Source organism: Alligator mississippiensis, chromosome 10 (assembly GCF_030867095.1).
Source record: "Alligator mississippiensis isolate rAllMis1 chromosome 10, rAllMis1, whole genome shotgun sequence".
Lineage (NCBI taxonomy): Eukaryota > Metazoa > Chordata > Crocodylia > Alligatoridae > Alligator > Alligator mississippiensis.
Window position 1 is genome coordinate 62115644 of NC_081833.1, and position 16694 is coordinate 62132337.

Consider the following 16694-nt stretch of genomic DNA (forward strand, 5'->3'; position numbering starts at 1 on the left):
GAAGGTTGGCAGTGCTTTGGGAGACTACTGGGATGAAGACACAGCCCTTTATTCTCAATTTAAGGAATGAACTCTGCAGAATAGTCTTTATGTTCTCATCTGACATTTAACCCTTCGGGCTAGGGACAAAAGCTGCACATAAACCAGTTTAAGCAATCAGAAACTGGCTTAAACCTGTAACAGAACAGAAGGTCAGTGCACATAAACCAGTTTCAAAATGGCTGAAACCTGGCTGAATGTAGTATCAGACTCAACTGATTTGGGTCAAGCCAGTTTATGAGACTCTTGTCCCAGACCCCTTCCTGGTTCAAGTTAAATCACAGTCCTCCAGCATCCCAGAATGTTTTGCAGCCCTGGGCAGGGCTGTGCTGTGTGCTCCAGAGAGCAGGGCTGGCCCTGCCCCTCTGCTCCCTCGTTGGAGCAGTGAGGGCTGGCTGACAAGTGGGTGGGGGAGGGATGGGAAGCCTTGCTGGGGATGCAGCCCAGTCTGCAGGGAGTGGTGGGACTGCACCCCCCGCATGCAAACCCTGGGTGGGTTCCGATGCCTTCCCCTGCTCAAAACTTACTGTGGCTGCGACTGTGGACTACAAATCCCAGAGGCACCTGGAAGCAGGAAGAGGAAGTGATAAGCCACCCTGCAGAGTCCTGCTGATATGATTATGGGCTGCAAATCTCAGAGATCTCAGGGGCAGCAGGAAGAGAAAGTGATCACATAGCCCATGCTGGCTACATGCTAGAGAGCCATGCTCTAGCACCCCCAGCTTCTGACCTGAGACACTTGCAGACATGGCTGCATTTCCTGAATCAAAGGTTAATGTTTGTGGACTTCTGTTTCAATTTAATCTCTGCAGTTTAGACTAACCTGCAAAGACTGAATCAATTCAGCCTTGGGCTTTTTGACTGTTGGTACTTAGCCTTAGTGCCTGCATATCAGGCCAGCAGCAAATATGGCCCACTGGCACGAGCGTACCTCTGTCTAGGTCACACTCAGTTCCCTGCAAGGCTCTTAAGGTCTCCTAACCACCTTCTCTTCAACATTTCAGATACAGCAGTCATTACTCCAGCCTGCCTCTCCTCCCTGCCTGCAGAGCTGCCTCTCAGTTGCCCCATTCCTGAACATCCTTCCTGACACAGCCATTTTTTGCAAGCTGCATCCTTGTGCCTCCCTGCTTATCTCCATTTTCCCTTCCACAGCCTCCATGTCATGGCTCTCTCTCTTCTAGGATCCAGCATTTTTCTGCCCTATCCACACCCTCTATCTGTCCTCCCTCCACCTGCCACTGGCCTCCCTTTCCCCTCAGGAGAGTATCCACGTTGGCCATTGCCTTAGCCACCCTGAAATGTGAGGGATGAAAAGGTGAAACCATCCAAGTAGATTCACCGTACATGCAGGCTCCCCTATATTGATAGCCTGGATGATAAATGCCTGCAGGCCCAGGTGCATCTGAGTACTGGCGCATCATTATCCCCTCGTAAGCCATGCATAAATGCACGCTGACCCTGCACAAAATGATGCAAGTAGCTGCTTTGCTCCCTTCCCAGCAACTAAAGAGTTGAAGCCCACCGCCTGCTGCAGCAATTGCTCACCTGAGCCCTGACCTCAGTGCATCGTCAGTGAATAAGGCAGCCCTCCCTCCTTCCCCCGGCATGCTTTTGAAACCACACCAAGCATGCCAAAAATGATGATTTCTGTGGTAACATGAAAGCCTCAGCTTCGCTTCCATATTTAATCACCTACTAAAAGCCCTTTGTTGTCTCATCTACTATACTCTGCTGTCAGTATTTGTCCTTAATCATACAAGCCACAGGGAGATCTGGGCAACATCAAAGCCTTGTTTCCATGGGTCTCCTAAAGAGTCACTCTAGCTCAGTCCGAAAGGGTCCCACCCCTGCCCTTCAATCCTCTCCCCTGTCCCTAAAATACTTGTGGCTTGTGCCAGCATTTTAAGAAGTCATACCCTATGCAGGCTCAGTAGCTTGAGGCAGGAAGCATGTGCCAATCTACAGTTACTGGGCAGAGGGGGTATAAAGGCTGGCCTGGATATGAAAGCTCTGTGGAAAGAAGGAAAAAAACCAAAACCAAAATAAAACAAAAAGTTACCCTCTCCCAGACTAGTTTTCTCTGTTCAGATCCAATGGGAGAAAAAATGGGCAGTGGGTGACTCCTTCAGGATGTCTGTGATTCAGAGCTGTCTGGGAGAGGTAACAGCCATTCCTTTGCTTTCAGATAGTAGAGACAGACTAGTCACCCCAGGCTCAGGAGCTTGTGCATGCCCCTTGCTAATGCTGCTACACTCCCAAGCATCACCAACCTGCAGGTCAATGCAGAAGACTCACAATATTTGTGACAAAGGATAATTCTCTGTCGCTCAGTTTTGCGCTGTCCCATCACTGCCACTGGCTGTAGGGGTAAGGTTGCTCCTCCTAAACCAGGACAACCTCTGCAGCTCCCTGGTGCACAACAGGAACCATGAGAGGAACAGCCTGTGGATCCGGCAGGCTCCATGGAGACAACCTGAATGCCACCCCTACTCTTCCTGAAGCAATCTGCAAGCAATACAATTCCACTGGTCAGAGATCTCCAGGGCTAAGAAGGATGTGAAACATCAAGTATTCGATCTGGTTTTGGCCAATTCAGAGGGACAGTGATTCGATTTGGTGATTCGAATCACTGTCCCGACTGGATTTGGCCGATTCGGATCCAAAGATTTGGCGCTAATTCGGAAATTCGACCATAGACTAAACAGGCAGCAGTCTTTGACCACACTGGACACAGCTGCCTCCAGCTGATAAGTCTGTTGTGGTGGGCGGAGGGGGGAGGGAAGAGGTGTGTGTTTGGGGCAGATGAATGCCCCCACAGCGAGGGAGGGATGGGGGCGGGGGGCCCACAGGACTTGGGGAGGGGGGCTCCCGCCACTTGTCTGGGAGGGCATGCGAGCGGGCGTGTGTCCCCAGACCTGCACAGGGTGGGCTGGGCCAAGCTGTGCTCTGGATGGGTGGCAGAAGGTGCTGGGAATGGGGGCTCTGCCCTGCCAACGCCTGCCCAGCCAGGGCGGGGGTACGCAGGATGCAGGTGTGGCAGTGCTGGGAGCACGAGCTATACCCTGCTGCCTCTTGTCCAGCCGGGGTGTGTGTGTGTAGTGGGGTATGCGATCCAGGCGCAGCTCGCTTTGGGCGGAAGGCGCTGGGAGTCAGGGCTCTGCTCTACCGCTGCTTGTCCAGCTGGGGTGGGGGGGGGTTGTGGGATGTGGGCATGGCAGCACTGGGAGCGGGGGTCCGCTCCAGCCTCCCCATGCCTCCCGGACAAGTCATGGCTTGGGAACAAGGGGGTGGCACGGGCACCTACAGGAGGCCTCCAATGCCTGTAGGCAAACGCTCGAAGCATGGGGAATAAGCAGGAGGAACTCACCCCCCTGCTAGCTAGCAAAAACCCAGACATAGTAGGGCTCACGGAAACCTGGTGGGATTCTACCCACGACTGGGCAGTGGACATGGAGGGCTACATGCTATACAGGTGAGACGGAGCAGGGAAAAGGGTGGGGGGTGTAGTGCTATACGTCAAAGAGCAATACACGTCCTCAATGATCAGGATGGGGTCAGAGGAGGGGCAAAATGAGGCACGCCGGGTAAGAACGCAAGGGGGTCGTGGGGAAGGGACTTGATAGTGGGCGTCTACTACAGACTGCCTCACCAAGGGGACGAGCTGGACCTGGAATTCTCAGGTCAGCTCACGGAGGCTGTAAACTCAAGGGATGTGGTGGTCACGGGTGACCTAAACTACCCAGACATCTGCTGCGAGAAGCAATCAGCCAGGTCCGATTGCTCACGTAGGTTCCTAGCTGGGATACAGGAGCGCCACCTAACCCAGGAGGTGCATAGTCCCACCAGGGGAATAGCCTTGCTGGACTTGGTCCTTGCCACAGGCGACAACCTAGTGAAGGGTCTGCAGGTACTGGACCACCTGGGCAACAGTGATCATCACCTGCTGGAATTTACTATCCAGTGCAGGGTGGTGAAAGCAAGCAGCAAGGCAGAGGTCCTCAACTTCAGGAGGGCCGACTTCTGTAAGCTAAGAAGGTCAGTAGGAGAGGCATTGGGGTCTTGGAGCTTCAATGAGATGGGAGTCCAAGACAGGTGGTAGTTCCACAAAGGGAACGATCCCCCAAGCTCAAAGGGAATCAGTCCCAATGTGCACCAAGCAGGGCAGGAGTGCTAAAAAGCCCCCATGGCTCAGCAAAGGCATCCAGAGATGCCTGAGGGCAGAAAAGGAGGTTTACAAACAGTGGAAACAAGGGGCTATCACCAAGAAGGATTACACCTCTGTTGCTCAGGACTGTAGGGATGCTGTTAGGAAGGCCAAGGCAGAGTTGGAGCTAGGGCTAGCGACCAGAATTAGGGATAACAAAAAGTCCTTTTCCAAATACATAGGGAGTAAGAAGGCACCGGGTAACATGGGGCCCCTACAGGACAGGCTTGGCAATCTGGTGATTGCAGCTAACAGAAAAGTTGACCTCTTTAACAAATTCTTTGCCTCCATATTCCTGAACAGGGACTGGGACAGTTTCCCCACTAGGATTATGGATGGACCCAGGGGAGGCACCGCCATGCCTAGGGTTAGGGACGACCTAGTTAGGGAATTGTTGGAGGGACTGGACATGTTTAAATCAGTAGGTCCAGGTGCTCTTCACCCAAGGGTGCTGAGGGAATTGGCAAGGGTCATAGCGGGGCCCCTGGCACAGCTTTATGAGCACTCATGGGCCACTGGATAGGTACCAGAGGATTGGAAAAGGGCCAGTATGGTCCCCATTTACAAAAAGGGGAGAAAAGAGGACCCCAGCAATTATAGGCCAGTCAGTCTTACCTTGGTCCTTGAGAAGACCTTTGAGAATGATCAAAGAGCACGTCTGCAAGGGCCCAGCAGGGGAGGTAATGCTCAGGTCAACCAACGTGAGGTCATTGAGGGCAGGTCCTGCCTGACTAACCTGGTTTCCTTTTATGATCAGGTCACAAAGTCCCTGGACAAGGGCGTTGAGGTGACTGTCATCTTCCTGGACTTTAAGAAGGCCTTTGGCACTGTTTCTCACCACATTCTCTTAAAAAAAACACTAGGTGACTGCGGCACTGATGCCCACACAGTCAGATGGGTGGCAAATTGGCTAGATGGTTGCACCCAGAAAGTGGTGGTGGATGGGTTGTTTTTGACTTGGAGGAATGTGAGCAGTGGAGTCCCCCAGGCCTCAGTCCTGGGGCCTGTACTGGTCAACATCTTTATCAGCAATCTGGATGTGGGGGGTGGAAAGCACACTGTAAATTTGCTGACAACACCAAGTTGTGGGGTGAGGTGGGCACACTGGAGGGGAGGGACAGACTCCAGCTAGATCCAGACAGGTTACAGAGGTGGGCGAATGAGAATAGGATGGAAATCAACACAGACAAATGCGAAGTTCTGCGTCTTGGGAGAAGGAACCAGCAACACACCTATGGGCTGGGGAACACCCTTCTTGTCAACATGGTGGCAGAAAGGGATCTTGGAGTCATTGTTGACTCCAGGATCAACATGAGCCACCAACGCGAGGAAGTGGTCAGTAAGGCTAACCGCACCTTGTCATACATCTACAGACGCATCACAAGCAGGTCCAGGGAGGTGATCCTTCCCCACTATGCGGCATTGGTCAGGCTGCTGTTGGAGTATTGCATCCAGTTCTGGGCGCCGCACTTCAAGAGGGATGTGGCTAGCATTGAGAGCATCCAGAGGAGGGCCACTTGCATGGTCAGGGGGCAGCGGGTCAGGCCCTATGAAGAGAGGCTAAAGGGCCTGAACCTATTCAGCCTCCAGAAGAGAAGGCTGAGAGGGGATCGGGTGGCTGTTTATAAACTTCCCACTGGTCCCCTCAGGTGATTGGGTGAGGCTCTGTTCCCCTGGGCACCACCGGGGGTTACTAGGAATAACGGCCACAAATTGTTACAGGGAAGGTTCAGGCTGGACATCAGGAGACACTACTTAACAGTTAGAGCTGCCAGGGTCTGGAAAGGGCTCCCAAGGGAGGTGGTGCTCTCTCCTACCTTGGGGATCTTCAAGAGGAGGCTGGACAGATATTTGGCTGGGTTATTATGACCCCACACTTGTTTCTGCCTGGGGCAGGGGGTCAGACCTGATGATCTGTTTATAGTTTCATAGTTGGTAGGGTCAGAAGGGAGCTGAGCAGATCATCAAGTCTGACCCCCTGCCATGGGCAGGAAAGGATGCTGCAGTCAAATGACCCCAGCTAGGTGATTATCTAGCTGCCTTTTGAAGACCCCCAGAGTAGGAGCAAGGACCTCTCCCCTTGGAAGTTGGTCCAGATCCTATCCGCCCTGTCTGTGAAGTAGTGCCTCCTGATATCTAGCCTGAATCTACTATCGGTCAACTTATGGCCGTTATTCAACGTTACTCCTGGTAGTGCTCGGGGGAACAGGGACTCTCCCACTGCCTGCTGGTCCCCCTTGGTCAGTTTGTAGATGGCCACCAGATACCCTCTCAGCCTTCTCTTGTGGAGGCTGAAGAGGTTCAGGTCCCATAGCCTCCCCTCATAGGGCCTGCCCTGCTGCTCCCTGATCATGCGAGTGGCCCTCCTTTGCACCCTCTCCATGCTGTCCACATTCCTCCTGAAGTGCGGCGCCCAGAACTGGATGCAGTACTCCAACTGTGGCCTGACCAATGTCGCATAGAGAGGGAGGATCACATCCTTGGACCTGCTCGTGATGCATCTATGGATGCATGACAAGGTGCGGTTAGCCTTCCTGATCGCATCCCCACACTGACGGCCCATGTTCATTTTGGAATCGATAATAATGACACCAAGATCCTTTTCTGCCTCTGTGCTGACTAGAAGGGCGTTCCCCAGCCTGTAGATATGCTGCTGGTTCTTCCTCCCCAGGTGCAGTGCCTTGCACTTGTCAGTATTGAAACCCATCCTGTTCTCATCTACCCACCCCTGTAACCTGTCTAGATCTAGTTGCAGCTTGTCCCTCTCCTCCAGTGTGCCCACTTCTCTCCACATCTTAGTGTCATCTGTGACTTTGAACAAGGTGCTTTTCACCCCCTCGTCCAAGTCGCTGATAAAGATGTTGAACAGTGCGGGCTCGAGGACTGAGCCCTGGGGGACCCCACTGCCCACATCCCTCCAGGTCAAAAAAGACCTGTCCACCACCACTCTCTGGGTGCGGCCCTCCAGCCAGTTTGCAACCTATCTGACTGTTTAGGTATCAACACCAGTCGCCTAATTTTTTAATGAGAATGGGGTGAAAGACAGTGTCGAATGCCCTCCTAAAGTCCAGAAAGACTACGTCCACCGCGACACCTGTGTCCAAGGATTTTGTGACCTGGTCGTAGAAGGCCACCAGGTTGGTCTGACAGGACCTGCCTCGAATGAACCCATGTTGGCTGCCCCTAAGTATGATTTCCCCTCCTGGCCCCTCACAGATGTGTTCCTTGATAATTTTCTCAAAGACCTTCCCCAGGGCCGAAGTAAGACTAACGGGCCTGTAGTTTCCTGGGTCCTCCTTCCCCCCTTTTTTGAAAATGGGGACCATATTGGCCCTCTTCCAGTCCTCCGGCACCTCGCCAGAGCACCACGAGTGCTCGTAAAGCCATGCCAGGGGTCCTGCAATGACATCTGCCAATTCCCTCATCACTCTGGGGTGGTGATCATCAGGACCTGCTGATCTGAAGGTCCTGTTCGACACTAAGTACTATGATACTGTGGCTTCTCCCCACTGCGTCTTGGCTGGGTGAACAGCGGCAGGGCATGGGGGCGGGTGCGTGCACATGGATCGGGGCGGGCAGCAGGAGCTATGGGGAATTTTAGGGTGTCTGCAGCCACCCCACAACACCCTCTCCACTGTGCTCTGCGGAGTGGATGGAGCCAGGGCTGTGCTCTGGGCTGCGGCTAGCTGCCCGGATTGCAGCCCTGGCTCCACCCACCCCGTAGAGAGCAGCTGGGCAGCGAGAGGATAGGGCTAGCCTCCCAGAGCACAGCCCAGCCTACCCCGCACAGATCTGGGGTCACATGCCCACTCCTATGCTCTCCTGGATCGGCAGCATGCGGCAGCGCGCAGTGGTGGGAGCCCTGATCCCCAAGTCCTGTGCTCTCCCGCCCGATTCAATCTGGAGCTTTTAATGAGTCTGCTGATTCAGTTTGGATTAGGAGATTCGGCTGCCAAATCTCCAAATCGAATCGGCTACTGAAACTTCACACAGCCCTAAAGCTCTTTCTGTAGCTCAAGGCAGATAGAGTAAGAATTGTTGTGGAGTAACCTCAAATGCAACTGAGTTACTGATCTCTACTTTGGCAGCTGATCACCCTATGAAACAAAACAGCCTTATCCCCTCAGAGCACAGGAAAATGTTATCGTTGCCAGCTTGCATTGCACAGCCTGCAGATCTCTGCACACTGATCAGACACTACCCTTCAAAAAGATCGTTCCACATACCCAAAGCAAAGGTGGCAAAGTAGACTTCCTTGTTTGAGCAGCTGACAAGAAAAAGTCCATTATTCCATATGACTTTAACCTGGTTAGACTTCTAGAGAGTGCTCTGCATCCAGACCAGTCACAGAATCCTCCAATGCTATTATCCCCATTTCACAGGTGAGGGAATGGTGCCACAGAACAGTGAAGTGACTCACCTAAGGTCACAGAGCAGGTCAGCAGCATAGCTGGAGAGTACTTACTCATGTGGTAATTACCATTATTAATAATAATTAGTAAGCCTAGCAAGCCTATTACCTTGGAGGGAGGTTAGTCAGGTATAATATACTTATGAACAAGAAACAACAAGTTATCACACAAATACCACAAACTGCTATAGCATCATGTTTTAGAAATGTGAGCTGTGGCATGCATTCCAGGTACTACTCCGAGCTGTTGGCTGAATTACTGAACTGAATCCAGTGAAGCTCCCAACATCCATGAGTTTGTCTACATTGCCCAATGCAGTGCCATGACCCAAGCCAGCTGTGTGCAAAGCTGCTTGTGCGCTGGAAGGAGGACTAACACCGCTTCTGAGCTAGCATAGAAGCAAGCTCAGGTATCTTTCCACAGTACTGCTTCGTGCAATGTAGACATACCACATTACTGTGTTTAAGGCAGTAAGATAAAATGCAATAGTAACTGCTTAACCAGCCAGAACGTGTACAACACCATCACATGGTCCAAAAAAATTGCTACTCAGTTTTCCTCTTAATGACTGTCTGGGTGTCTCTCACCACAGGCAGCTCTCCTCTTTCACAATGAATTGTAGCAGCATTCTTGGAGTCAGACGCTCTAACAAAACCAGAAGCAATCTACAGACAGGTCATTAAATCAGCTCTAACAAATGTTCTGGCCTAGAGATCTTAGCTGCTTATAGGGCTTTCCGTACCATCATGACAGGCATATTTTATAAACACAGTGTTTCTGTCCTTCTCTAGTTTTAGCTTCATACAGACCCTGGCACGTCCACCTTGTCTGACTAGTTTTCAGCAGCACAGAGGAAATGACTCTGTTTCACACCTGCCCAGGACCAGAATAAAAACAAGTCCGCCTGAAAATGCCAGGCTGTGAATCAGCAGCTGTGTTCGACTGAAAGAAGCTAGAGCACAGCTTCTTCTACTTCTTCCAAACTTTATGTCTGAACTGTACATCTAAGACAAACTTAAAGTAAATATTTTTTAAGCAAACTGCAGTTATGAAAGGCCCATACATAAGCTGATTCTTGTTTCTCAAAGAGCCAAAGAACCAGGGCTCCATTTACACTACAAATGCAAGATGGGGAGGCAGAATTAGGTGCTCGCCTCACACGCAGTCCATGGTGGTAAGGTCCAAGGAAATGGCACCAATTCTGCCTAATAGAGAGCAGTGCGACATGTGCAAAGGGTGAGGCACTAAGCACCAGAATTCGGACACTACTTCAGTAAGTCTGCTTGCACTAGGAAAAATATCCATCGTCAATACTGGCTGTCAGCAGTCACTCCCTCCCATTTCTTCTACACTTCCCCATTGCTGAAAACAGCCAAACATTTATGTAAAAATGGGACAAAACTGTTTTCAATGCTGGTACAGAAAAATGAACTAGATGTAGCAGAACAATATGGGATTCAGGCCACAGATGTGCTTCAGGGTCCAGTCTTACTGAAGCACTCCATCCATTGGGCTGAAAACTGTCCTCTCCAGTAGCAGCTCAAGCAGTATTAATGCTTTGGAGGAAGGAAAAACCCGTTGCTGACTACCCCCATAGCAATGGGGTATCTGTCCAATGCAGACAGGGCAAGCAAGTTGCCTTTATCCAGTCAGAACCTCACCATACGGTAAATTCTGGATAAGGAGTAACTGGAAGCAGAATCCATCCCAGCATCTCATTGTCTCCTGTATAACAGGGTAGTAATGTCTCACGCTGTCACAAAGCTGTAATTAGGCCTAATTACTGTTTGCAGACTGCTTTGAAGTTAAAAAGCACAAAGCGTTATATTATAATGTTTGCAAAGTGCTTTGATGATTAAAAACATGCAAGTGTTGGGGAATATTATTTACTAGAACTGTACGATGAGCAGGATCATGAGAGAGGTCTGAATTGCTTGCCTGACTGATACTGTTTCTAATCATCACCGTGCCTGTTTCTTGTTTCAGACTTGCTGAAGAATGCTTCATGTTCGAAACCTTGTCGAAGTCGATCCCAACTGTGCGGTTGGTCCAATAAAAGATATCACCCACAAAAATCCTAGCCTCTCGCATAATTCCTGGACCAGCATGGCTACAAAATCACTCCAACATAGCCTGACTGATGGCAGTTAAGGAAAAACAGAGTACCCTTTCCAAAGAGTGGGGATGTCACGCATTGAAACTTTAGCTCCCTTGACAACATGCACCACCGCCAAGACTAGCTGCACATTCAGGCGAATTCAGTGCACAGACACACTCCACAAGCAACAGCAAACACTTCCAGGACATTTTAGACATATGTGCCTTTCCTCCCATGACTTGATGCTAAAGTGCCATGCAGGAAAGTGCCAACGTTATTCAGAGGAGGTATTGTGGAAAATGATTAATCATGTAATTTATTTCTCAGGTTTGTGGTGTGCTTTTATTTTGCTCAGAAAAGTTTATTAATACCTCCCAGTGTGAAATGCAGTCAGAGAGGTCACATATGAGTGCATCATTTCTTGAAATGCAGCTAGATCCCTAATTAAAGCAAATCTAGTTTGTTCAGGTTATCAGTCTGAAAAATAATTTTTGGGTACTGTGTTTTCTGTTCTCTGACGACACACCAGGAGACTCCCAGGCTTGGGTCTGCACACACAGCTAACAGAAAACTCCCCGAACTGAAGTGCTAACATCAGTTCTCCAGAAGGGGGCTTCATGCATTCCCCGCATCACCAGAAAAGCTCCTTCTTATTATCAGCAATAAGAAGTGAAGTAGCAGACAGAAGCACTGGGGACAGCTGTAGCTTCCCTTTCAAAGCAGCCAGCAGCACCTCCACCTGCTGCAGCTAATGACTTCAGAAATAAAGCTGGATTTACAGAAACATTCAGCACTGGCCTGCTAAAGTCAGAGGGAACAGGGTTATGCCAACACAGCACTTTGCAAAACAGTACCTATGAATGAGTTCCCTGGTAGCCTTATGCTGGAAACATAAAATATAACCAAGGTATCCTGTTTTTAACTGCTGCCTCTAAAAAGCAAGGGGTACAGTGATACCCTTTTCAGTAGGCTTCCTTGCCCTATTCATTTTATTTATAATTTTCACTTCTTATGAGACAGTGGATGGGCAATTTCTGCTCTTTGTGGAATTTTGAAATCGTGATTCTCAAAGCTTTCTACACATACAGCAATTCCCAGTGACTGATTAATGAATTGTGCATACTTTTTTTTTGTTTATTGAGCACTGCTCAATAATGGGCACAATTGCTCAAACAGTGCTATGACAGCATCAACCGTGGCCTCGTGCTGCTTTCTGAAGTGATCACATCTGAAAGCATTTGCTCTACACAGCGAGTGAATTTGCTGCAACAGATAATGCCACTTATGAAACAAGGCCTACAGAGGGAAGCAAAGCTCTGGAGTATTGCTCTGGAGCAAAGTACAATGATATACGATGGCACTTAATAGTGCTAGGCTTGCTCGGGCCAATTTAAATTTCAATTAGTATTTCCATTATAAACTTGTGGCCTATCCCAAGAGACTAAGCCCTCCAGGATCATCTTTTTCCCAGATGTACTCCAAAACAGCCCTGGGCATTAGTTGGGAGCTGATCTGGTAACCTTGCCCTCCCTATAGGCCGCCTTGTTGCTCTGAAGCACTGAGCACTACAAACACGCATCCTTCCCTCGCAGGGCAATATGCTGCTCCTGTACAGGAGGAATTCTTTCCCACTGAGCTTCCTCTAGGGTCCATACATGATGACAGAACAGCATGTGGGATTAGATTAGGGACAGAACTGGGGGCATGGATTGTAAACGCTTTGGTACAGAGGGTTTATTTGTATTTGAGGTGTAAGGCACCATGCAGTCCTATGCTGCCACGTAAAAATAGTGTCCTGCCAGCCCTTAGCATTAAAACAAACAAACAAACAAAAAAACCCAACCAAATTGTGAGTTAGCCTGGCAAATCGCTGGCTTAAAAATGATGTGATTTAAGAAGTAAGAAATGCTGGGTATTTGTATTTGCCTTTGGGCTTTTAGCTTTTCAGGGCACATTTTCAATATTTCTTTTGTGGTCCTCAAAGTGAGGAACATGCAATTGTTTAGTAGGGGAAAAACAAATAGAAACTAATATTCTCAAATCCTACATGACTCCTGGAGCTTGGGCCCTAAGAAAACACCAAGAATGGGCCAGATCCACCGACATATCCATCTCTATAAAAATATCTCAATATAAAATTCAGTAGACAGACCTGCCAGAGATAGATTCTCTTTTACTGCATTAAAATCAGGACCAAAATTTTTTTCCTGCTCTTAAACTGCAGAAAGGCCAAAAGAAAATAAAAAGGGTGCCTACACATGAGCAGAGAAGCTTCTCTGACGTGCTGTAATTACAGCATGTTGGAGCAGACTTGTGGTAATTACTGTGCTCCAGTGTCTTGTGCATCAGCAACCCTGTACTTTAAAAAATGTTGGTGGGGGCACTTTAACTAAAACTCATTTGATGAGCTTTAGTTAAAGCGTCTCTGGTGCTATTTTTAAGCACGGGGACGCTGATACATGAGATGCCCTGGGTGCTCCCCCCCACCTCCCCACTCTTCCATTCCTTCCTCTGGGTTTAGCATTGGAAATCTTCCATGGAGATTTTCTCAGTATGAGGTCACTGCTGTTTCCCCCAAAGGCTGTCTTTGGCCCTGGTGCACTTGCATTATAGGCACTAACAATGGGGGGACCACTTCAGTGGCTTATGGCTTGCTAACGATGTGAGAGCATTGCATTAACCCTCTCCTCAGGAATATGGGGAAATTCCATGAACCCAATGGGACAAAAAAAACAACAAAAAACTGTGCTGGGGTGCAGAAAGGCAGAAACAAGTACCATGTCAGCTCTTTGGCTAGAAAATTAGCTGTAGAGGAAGCGCACTGGAATCGTAGTGACCCTGCGGCTAGTTCTGATACAAATTCCATACCTCCAGCCCCTTGCTCGCTCCCCCCCCCACTCACAAAGCTCAACTGCTTAGGGTTTGTGCAGGGAGGGGGGAATTTTTAGGTCCTTTGATTTCTTTTTCTTTAGACAGAAAAAAAAATAATCAGTGCCAAATTCCTTTGAAAAGAAGATACTGCTTGTTGGCAGAAGCCAGTTTTCACAGACTTTGGCCGTTTGAAATCTGAAACACTGAAAAGTGGCTACTGTGGATGTGCTGTATTCTTCTTTTCAAAGACATTTGGCACAGAATTTTACTCCTGTTTTAGGACCCAATCCTATATTCCTTTCACGCCCAGACTCGCATTGACTTCAAGGAATGCAGGATCGGATCCTAAATGTGTGCTTTACTTACACAATAGCCCCTCATGGTTACGATCTATTGAGTAAGGCACACTTTAAAAACCATTTGGAATTGCAGGCTCATCCGCCAGGCCAGAATGGTTGTAAAGATCTTTCATTATTTCAGGAAAAACGCCTGGTGTGTGAATTATATGCACACACATTCCCATGTTTTTTCTGTTTGCAAGCTGAAGGAATCCCACTGTTTCGAGCATCAAGAAGCATCAAAATATTCCAGAGTCTGGTGCTGATGTCTAAGAAAGAACTAAATGCAACTTTGCTACTTAAAAAAGCAAAACTGAACATAAGAGCCACTATATCCCAAGGACAGTTTGACAAGAGCCTTTGGTAAAAGCCTTTAAAAAAAAAAAAATCGGGTAGAACAGACTAAGATAAAACAAAGTCTTGCAATGCTATTTTTGAGGATGCTGTATATTAAGTTACTAGGCTATTACAATGCAAATCTCAAATGTACAAGCTTTTTACTTGGCCATAAACACAAAACAGTATACATTGTCCTTTCAGAATAAAAGGTTTGCTGCTAAAATAGCAGAAGCCCTACGTAAATAAGCAACATTCTTTCTGCCTGAGGTCACTGACTTGCCCTATTCAATTTCGGCCTAGTCTGGGATTTGACAGTCTAAGCAGGGGAGAGGCCCGTTCCTTTTTTTCAAAAGAATGCTGGGATTTTATTTGAAATTTAAACTCTTGCAAACAAAAGGTGGCATCGTATGCTGGAGGCCTATGAAGGTGGAGTACAGGATGTGTATTGTTTTCTCTCTTTACATGGATTCTTTCAGGAAAGATCATTCAGAGTCTGTGGACAAATTCTAATCAAATATTGTTATCAGGTAGATAGAAAGTGGGATATTAACAAAGCGGTTTTTGGAGCAGGATGATTGGAGAAATTTTCATGCGGGGGAATCAGAACAAAAGCCTTTGGGTTTTTCGTGCCCCTCCCCCATTCTGAATTTAATGAATCCATATTTTGAGGTTGCCATCTACAAATAACATTATTATTTTAAACATCCATCCTTAAACCACAGAATTCTAAATGGCAAATTCAGTGTGATTTTTAGAAGTATTTAAAAAAAAAAATCAGGATTTATTTTATCTCTCTGTTTTATCTCTCAAGTTGTTCTGCCTCAGAGGGTCAAATGCTTTCTGCCTGACTGCTAAGAGTCTGCCCATGGTTATGCTCCTGAGTGCTAACAAAATGATAACATTCTTCAGAGCAAAATTCACTGCATGCAAGGCTGGCTGGATGCATCGGGCACCGTCCTTCCTTCCACTCTGGTAAAGCTAGTGCACATTGCTGTCAAATCTAAAAAGTGGTATCCCACGCCGCCTTTGCACTGGCATAAACAGTGTTGTAAGCAAGGGGTCAGACCTGGAGATGGAGCATCCCTTCATTAGGTGTGTTCTTACTGTGTGGTAACTAAGGTATGGTAAAATCCTAGTGCAGACAAGGTAGTTCATTGTTTTAGCACATCAGCAGTTCAAGGTAAACTCTTGGTTCCTCTCTAGTTACCCCAGCCTGTTATCATGTTAACATGACAGACTGCCTTGGTGTCACTAAGATTTTGCTTCCTGATGATTACCAGGCTTTTCTTACCACATTAGCTTCCTTCTAGTGTGGACATAACTATAGGCTATGTCCTCACTGCCAAAAAAGGTACAATTCACAGCAAGGTAGCTATAGTAGGGCTCTGCAAATTTTCCTATGATGTAGGTAGGCCAGGCTGGGGGGACATGTGGGAAATATAACCTTGACCTGGCCTAGGTACATTGTGATTAGAAGCTCCTTATCTCCACCAGGATTATGCAGCAAGATATCTAATGTGTGTTAGCTGCCTTCCTCTTTAAACATAAAATAAATTGGCAGTACAGTGCAGCCTCAATCATTGTTGACTTTAATGGGGAGAGAATGCATTCCTCCTTTCTCTCTCTCCTTTTTACTCTTCCATCAGGTTATTAAGCCAAACCAACTTACTCCTGCCAGGATAAAAAGAGTATTTTGGTCCCTAGCTGCAGCTGGGACAATGCTGAATATCCAATATTATAAACCCAATAGATGTTTTCCATCTTTCATAAAAATAAGTAAACTGAAAAGCTGGCAGGTTTCTCTCTTTTGCTCATGTATTTACTTGTTCTCTTTTGTGCATCAGTTTCAATGAACAGCAAAAATATTTCTATGGATCTCCAAGGGAAAAACTTATTGAAAAGAAGTTTGTAATGTTTAAGTCAAACATGTATTTTTAAAACAGAGAAGCAACAGCCTGAGTTGATTTTAATACTGACTAATGGTATTAAACTATATAGTCCTCTGTAATTCATTGGGAAGATTTGTCAACTAGAAAAGGTAAATTAACCCCTGAAATACAAGTTCAGTTCCCTTTTCTGTGGACTAGCTTTATTCACACAAAGATTTTTTTAACAACAAGGACAAAGCAACATGGAACACATGGTAACAACCACAAGAGACCTTTCCAGTATCAAAAAGCTGGTAGGAGAAAGGACATGCCTGCCCGCTAGGTAGTTCCCACTATGGCAGCTGCTGTTTCTTTTGCTTTTATAGACTCAACACCGAGTACCCACATTCTCTCTTTTTCCTCAGGCTGGGTCTTAACTAACTAGTTTCTTAGCCCAGCTGGAGTCTTGACTAGATAATAAGGAAGATGATCACTAGCAACAGCTGGATCAAATAAAATAAG

At 47.7% G+C, this 16694-nt stretch overlaps 1 protein-coding gene and 1 long non-coding RNA gene across 3 annotated transcripts in view; one reads left to right on the top strand and one right to left on the bottom strand.

The window, feature by feature from the left end:
* LOC132243607 (uncharacterized) overlaps positions 1 to 11615 on the top strand; it is a 122240-nt gene extending 110625 nt beyond the window's left edge. Inside the window, exon 3 of the long non-coding RNA XR_009455295.1 lies at positions 10645 to 11615. This is a non-coding gene — a long non-coding RNA (uncharacterized LOC132243607). The remainder of the gene's footprint in view (positions 1 to 10644) is intronic.
* WTIP (WT1 interacting protein) overlaps positions 1 to 16694 on the bottom strand; it is a 115408-nt gene that overhangs the window by 32719 nt on the left and 65995 nt on the right. The gene's annotated exons all lie outside the window — the stretch shown is intronic.